Source organism: Bos grunniens, chromosome 13, assembly GCF_055505025.1.
Source record: "Bos grunniens cultivar Pamir isolate PY7600 chromosome 13, Bosgru_T2T1.0, whole genome shotgun sequence".
Taxonomy (NCBI): domain Eukaryota; kingdom Metazoa; phylum Chordata; class Mammalia; order Artiodactyla; family Bovidae; genus Bos; species Bos grunniens.
Window position 1 is genome coordinate 54420850 of NC_141177.1, and position 7656 is coordinate 54428505.

A 7656-nucleotide genomic window follows, 5' to 3' on the forward strand; every position below is an offset into this window, starting at 1 on the left:
ACACCATCGTGATTATCTGGGTCGTGAAGATCTTTTTTGTACAGTTCTTCTGTGTATTCTTGCCATCTCTTCTTAATATCATCTGCTTCTGTTAGGTCCATACCATTTCTGTCCTTTATCGAACTCATCTTTGCATGAAATGTTCCTTTGGTATCTCTGATTTTCTTGAAGAGATCTCTAGTCTTTCCCATTCTGTTGTTTTCCTCTATTTCTTTGCATTGATCACTGAAGAAGGCTTTCTTATCTCTTCTTGCTATTCTTTGGAACTCTGCATTCAGATGTTTATATCTTTCCTTTTCTCCTTTGCTTTTCACTTCTCTTCTTTTCACAGCTATTTATAAGGCCTCCCCAGACAGCCATTTGCTTTTTTGCATTTCTTTTCTATGGGAATGGTCTTGATCCAGGGTTGTAAAATGTACTGTGTTGGCACTGATGCTGGTTATGACTGATGGCCAGGAAAAATATTGTAGTGTTTCACATGCCATCTAAACACTAATATCACAATTTATGGAGTATATAGAATGTTGTATTTAAGCTCTTGGGAAATTTTAAAGCTGTATATACCAAGATAATACTTGAGAAAATAAAAAATATAAATACTTGTGTTTAAAATTTTCAAGGTGGCATTAAAGTTGTCAATGTGAAGTTCACAGCCCCCGATCCCCTTTGCCTCAGCTTCTCTTCCAACTCTCCTTTTTCAGAAGTAAAACGGACAAAAACCACATGCAAAGATTCTGGTAAAAATATTTCTTAGAGGTGAGAATATAAGACAATGTGAAAGGAGGACCAAGAGACCTGGGAGCAAATATGGGACCAGGAAGGAGTGGTTAGGGGGATGTGGTTAGGGCAAAAATGTGAGTGAATCCTTAAAGATTTAGGGAACCAGAGAAGTCTAAAGGGGAGTCAATCCTAGTAGGAGATGCAGGGATTTTCCTGACCGTCCTTAAATGTTTGAGAGAGAAGTGAGGATGTTAATTCCCACTTGGGCCATTCTTCTTTCATTGGGATCCTGATCCACAGTTGTACAGTAAGGGTCAGGGCATAAAGACTGTTAGATCCAAGTGACAGGAGACCACTCCATCCTGACTAGATCTGTGTTGGAGGACAAAACCCCACAGGTTCTGGGATTTTCCTGGTGGTCCAGTGATTATGACTCAGCCTTCCAATTCAGGGGGTACAGGTTTGATCCCTGGTTGGGGAACTAAGATCCCACATGCCTCGGTGACCAAAAAACTGAAACATAAAACAGAAGCAATTTTGTAAAAAAATTCCATTAAGACTAAAAATTTTCCATATCAAAATATCTTTTAAAAAGCCTGCTGTTTCCAATGTATGTTATCATATTTAGTTTACTTAACAGCCGTCTGATACTGATGCTGTTTTGTCTCATGTATGGGGAGGAGGACCGAGATTTGCAGAGCAGGCTTGGGTTGACCAAGTGCTGACAGTGTGTATCCCACACCCGTTCTCCCATAGGCTGGCCCCGTGCTCTGACCCCTTTCTTCCCTTTTTAAACAACATACCTGTGATGGATTCATTTTGATATTTGGCAAAACTAATACAATTATGTAAAGTTTAAAAATAAAATTAAAAAAAAAAACCCAACATTTTAAGAGTTCAAGATCGATTCTTCTTTTCTCTCTCAATCTGAAGGCCCCATCACAAGTCTTTCTCTTCTGCTCTAGAAGATGTTCAACAGAAAAGATGGTGATGAAATGCCAGCCCTATGCGTGGCTTTGCTGGCTGGCTCATTTGACTAGGGGACCTTAAGATCTCTGTCTCAGATCTTCCCAAGTGAAAAACAGACATAGAAACCTTATTCTCATTCTCACAGAGAGTTAGTGAAGGTTAGAAAGGCAGGGCTGCCATACAGATCCTCAGGAGTAGAGCACTTAGTAGAGTCAACAAGTATCGAGTTCTTCCCATGATCATCCTGAAGTCTTCCTCACAAGACCTTATTAAGTGAATGCCTTGGCAAACCAAGAATTGGTTGGGACTCTGGTTCGGTTGCTGAGGTAGAATTCAGAATCTGAGCTGTACTTCTGCACTTATGAGAATTAGGGCTGAGAAGGGATGGGGCCAGAAATGTTCTTCCAGGTGTCTCTGGAGCAGGCAAAGGTCCTTGAGTGAACACGTGTTCAGTCACATTTGTTGACTGGAGTATCAGACCCTGTAGAATAAACCCTATCCAAACATAGGTGTGTGACTGAATGGGTCACTTGTCATATTACACACGCAAGTTATCCTTCATTATCTTCTTTTGTTTGAGATAAATCGTAGTGACAGTAATATGGACTTAAATTCTAGTCCTCTTATCAAACAAATTGAGAATGAACACTCTTGCCCACACTGATTTCATAATAAATGCACATCCAAACATGTTTGTTGCTTGGATGGAAGAGGGGGCACTTCTTCCTTTGCAAGCCTTTCTGAAATTTAGGGACTATTTGGATGAGGCTATTGATTCTTTTGATGCCAGGGGTTACTCAGTGCTCATCTGACATTTCAAACTATTTTTCAATGGGAAGGCCATCAGATCTTGTGCTTTTGTGGTCGGGTCTTCCCTGGTGGTTCAGATGGTAAAGAATCTGCCTACAATGTGGGAGACCTGGGTTCGATCCCTGGGTTGGGAAGATCTCCTGGAGGAGGCATGGCAACCCATTCCAGTATCCTTTGGGCTTCCCTGGTGGCTCACATGATAAAGAATCTGCCTGCACAGACTAAGCACAGCACAGCACAGCCTTGTGTTGGTAGATTGCCTAGCTTCCCTGCTGCATCTGAGACCAAGAAACCCAGAATAAAGTCATTCCATCAAGAGACTAATAACAATTGGAAAGAAGCTTCTTTACTTTTTGTTAGAGCCTTTTCATGACTGACTGGATCTAAAAGAAGGGACATATTGATTCTGTGTCCTTTTGCTGAGTATGGTGGCATGACAAGTGTGACCTACAGGACATACTAGGTAAGATTTTGGTATTGCAATAAAGGCAAACACAGCAAAACAATAGATCACAGAGTTCAGGTTGACCTCAGGCGGTCAGTAGGCAGTCCTAGGCATTTTGTCCTGGGAAGGAGAACTGTTCGTTTCATTCACAAGTTTCTTCTTCTTCTTCCCCTTCTTCTTCCTCTCCTTCTCCTCCTCCTCTTTCCTCTTTCTCTTCCCTTTCCCTTCCACCTTCTTCTGAAAACGCTTTGGAAACTTTCTCCAAAGGGAAATGTCCTTTCCAAGCCCAGAACTGTTCATCCTTTTGCAGCCAAGTTTCTGTCTTGTTCCAAAAAGAGAACATTGACAGTAAATTCAGTGTTTCCTTAAATTACCCCTTTATTTAAACCTTTAAATGTGTTTCGTTTGTTATTGTTGTTTGCTGTTATTTTTAAGCCACAACGCTTACCCATCCTCACACCATCTATTTTGGGAACCCCGAGACAAAGAACCAAATCAATGCTGGCTGTTGCTTTCTCAATTAGTTCAAGGGTTCCAAGAAGCCCTATGTGCCCTAAGCATTGTGTGTTAACTTGATAATGATGACTTACACACATGTGTAATGTTCATTGCTTTTATTGTAAGGAATAAGATACAAACTTGTTTATAAACATTATTAAATTTGTAGTAGCTTTTGGCTCTTTCAATGTGTGTTGAGTATAGTGATTATGAAGATATTGTTTTGAAAAGCACAAAGGGATTCTAATGTTGAAAAAAGATGGAAGTCAGTGGGGCAGAAAATGAGATTCAGAAGAGCACCTAACTCTCCAGACCCTCCATCACTTTATCCATCACTTGTTCCCCTTACAGGAACTGGCCAGAATGGACCAAGAGATCAACTGACTTGGGAATGACTTTCAGCCCTGTTCCTTCTTTCTTAGCTGTAACTGTGGCCAGGTTCCATGGCCTCTGAGTGCCTCAATTTTCTCATCTGAACCATGGGGACAATAGTTGTTGTTGTTCAGTTGCTAAGTCATGTCTGATTTTTTGCACCTCCATGGGCTATAGCATGCCAGGCTCCTCTGTTCCTCACTGTCTCCTGGAGTTTGCTCATATTCGTGTCCACTGAGTTGGTGATGCTATCTAATCGTATCATCCTCTGTATCCCACCCCGCTTATCCTTTTGCCTTCAACCCTTCCCAGCATCAGGGGTATTTTCCAATGAGTCAGCTCTTTGCTTCAGGTGGCCAAAGTACTAGAGCTTCAGCTTCAGCATCAGTTCTTCCAGTGAATATTGAGGATTGATTTCCTTTAGGATTGACTGGTTTTATCTCCTTGCTATCACTAGTAGGTCTATTTAAACTGTTTACCATAAGGCTTGGAGTACAATTACTATTCAACAAATAACAGCTACTGTTTATTAAAGATAACAATGACTTTTCTTTAAGAGGCCAAGACTGAGCAATTTCAGTTTGATTGGACAGACCCCTGTTTGTGGTGAATGTCCTTTTTTTGAGCTGTGTAACGGGGAGAAAGGGCTTCTCAGGTGCTGCTAGAGGTAAAGAACCTGTCTGCCAATTCAAGAGACATAAGAGATGTGTGTTTGATCCCTGGGTCAGGAAGATCCCCTGGAAGAGGGCATGGCAACCTACTCCAGTGTTCTTGCCTGGAGAATCCCATGGACAGAGGAGCCTGGCGTACTACAGTCCATACTGTTGCAAAGAGTTGAATGTGAGTGAAGTAACTTAACATGCATGCATGTGTAGAAAAACCTGCCTTCCCACAAGGGATTAGAATGCGAAAATGATCCCCAAGAAACAAGGCTGATGAAAATATTTAGTTTTGTTCTGATTGAACAAACTCAGCACATGTTTAGCAGTTCCTTTATTTTTAGATTAAAAGGAAAAAGGAGAAGCCAAGCCTTCCAGATAAACCTGCCTGACAGCATGGGACCACTGACCAGAGAGGACTGCTGATCATCCAGGCTCCCACTGGGCTGCCTGCCTGCGTCCTTCAACCTTGACGACAGGTTCTGGAAGACAACCTGGCAGCCCTCTCACAGTCCATTAAGGCAGCAGATGCAAACAGACTCTGAAGCCAACTGCTGAAATCAGGTTAATTTCAGCCCTGTCCTGGGGCTGCCCACTCACAGCCAATGCCAACTCAACCCAGAACTCTCAAGGTTAGGTCATGGTAAAGCTCTCACTAATGGACATTTCTCAGTAGGATCTGTGCTAAATAAATGCAGAACTGGGCGGCTGGATGGCTTCTGTTTGGAATAGAAATTGCCAGCCTATCATTAGGAGATGGGAGGATGGTTGAGCATAGAAAGTAGGAGACAAAGACACAGAAGCAGTCGGGTGAATAGGGAAGTATCTGGCACTTGATCTATGTTCATTTCCTAGAAGATGAAATTGTTTCAGGAACACTGGACTTAATTGGGTTATGTGATTGAAATGTTTATGAAACAATAAGGTTTATTTGCGTCTCCCCATTGTGACAGTAGTGTGGACCCATGCGGAGAAGCAGAAAGAAAGAGAAGTAATTCAAGGATCATTTGCTTTTATCTTTCTCTGCACTCTCTTTGGCTTACTTGTTGACTCAAGTTTGTACTTACACTGAGAAAATCTGCTTCTAGGTTTTTCTGTTGTGATTCACAGTCAAAATGATTTGAACCTAAATTTGGGGAAGAGGAAAGAATTTGAAGGTTGCCCTCTTTTTTTATAAAAGCTTTTTGCTTTATATTGGAGTAAAGCCAGTTGACAATGTTGTGATAGTTTCATGTAGACCGCAAAGGGACTCAGTCATACATATATATGTATCCATTCTCCCCAAATTCCCTTCCCATCCAGGCTGCCACATTGAACTTTGAGCAGGCTTCCTTGTGCTATGTAGTAGATTTTGTTGGCTATCCATTTTAAATATAGCAGTGTGTGCATGTCCATCCCAAGCTCCCTAAGCATCCCTTCCTCCCATTCTCACCCTTGGCAACCCTAAGTTTGTTCTCTAAGTCTGTGAGTCTGTTTCTGTCTCATAAATAGTTCATTTATATCATTTTAGATTACACATGGAAAAGATGTTATATGATATTTCTCCTTCTCTGTTTGACACACTTCATTCAATATGACAATTTGTAGGTCCATCCATGTTGCTGCAAATGGCATTATTTCGTTCTTTTTAACGACTGAGTAATATTTCATTGTACATATGTACCATATCTTGTTTATCCGTTCCTGTCAATGGACATTTATGTTGCTTCCATGTCTTGGCTATTGTAAACAGTGTTGCTATGAACACTGGGGTGCATGGATCCTTTTGGACCATGTTTTTCTCTGGAGTGGGATTGGTAACTCTATTTATAGTTTTTAAGGAACCTTCATACTGTTGGAACAGTGTTTATAGTTTTTAAGGAACTATAGTGACTTAGCAGCAGCAGCAGCAGTGACTGTACCAATTTACATTCCTTCCAACAGTATAGGAGGGTTCCTAGAGGCTGTCATCTTTGTGGTAACAGTTATACTGCCCCTTAAGGAAAATACCTTTCTATTAGTTTGAAAGGGAAAATAATGTGCTTTTTCTCTCTCACCATTACATTTCTGGTGGCTGTGCTCCTCTGATGGGCTGGTCCTCTATTCACCCTCTGCTGTTTTCCTTGGTGCTGCCCCAACTTCCCTCCTTTCTCTGCCCCAGCACCCAGGTCAACAAGCTCCACAAATGGCCATGCGTGCCTTTTTTAGACTGGGTACCTGGCTGAGCACTGAGGTATAGGAGATAAGTATGTCTGATCCTGGTCCACGAAGGGTCCATAGTTCTAGTGGCATAGGACTTGCCTGCCCCTGGTGGAAACAGTCAGGGCAAAATGAGTGGAAAAATCCTAAGAAAACACTCTTTTCTCTGCAGTTCTTACCTACAAAATAAAATACCCTAGTCTCATTTGGGTTCATGGCTGGTAAATGAAGGTGACCAGAAGCTTGCTTAACTGGGTATTTTCCAGAGTGATGGTTTAAGTAGCAGTGCTGCCCATTGTTAAGTGCCTGGGTATTGGAATTAGACAGGACTGGCTTGGGATTCTGGCTTTGCCATGAACCACTGTGTGACCTTGAAAAATACACCTAACCTCTCTGAACATCAACTTCTGCATATGCTAAAATGAGATAATAATAATGAGTTCATAGGGCTGTTGAACGACATAAGAAACGCAAAGTGGGTAGCACATACTAGGAGGTTAATAAATGGTAACTGCTTTTATTTTATAGCTGTCTATGTTTGTGGATGAATTCTGAGCTACTGTGAAGGGCCAGACTGTATATTGGGAGCAGTTGACATGTGAGCCATGGGTACCTGGGAATTCAGGGGGGTCTGAGGAGGTGGGGGGCAATGATGACCTCTTAGCTTTGGCAGCAGTTGAGTCCTCTCCTGTGGAAAGGAAATGGCCCATTTAGCCAGCTGCATAACCAAACTGCTACCATCAGAGTCTTTTAAATGGAGCTTTGTAAATGTGTGCCATGCAACCTATGGTAATTAGATTCATGCTTCTTCAGTGGTAATCTTCCACCAGACAGCATTTTAAATTTTTTCCTATTTGGTGCACAGAACTGAGTCCAGGATATATATATTTCCAAGTGTCATTTTTAATTTAATGCATGATTGAACGTATTACCACTGGCACAGCTAAATAGTTAAACTAGAATCCATCAATTTGTCCTGAACTGTTGACACGCAGGGTAATGCTA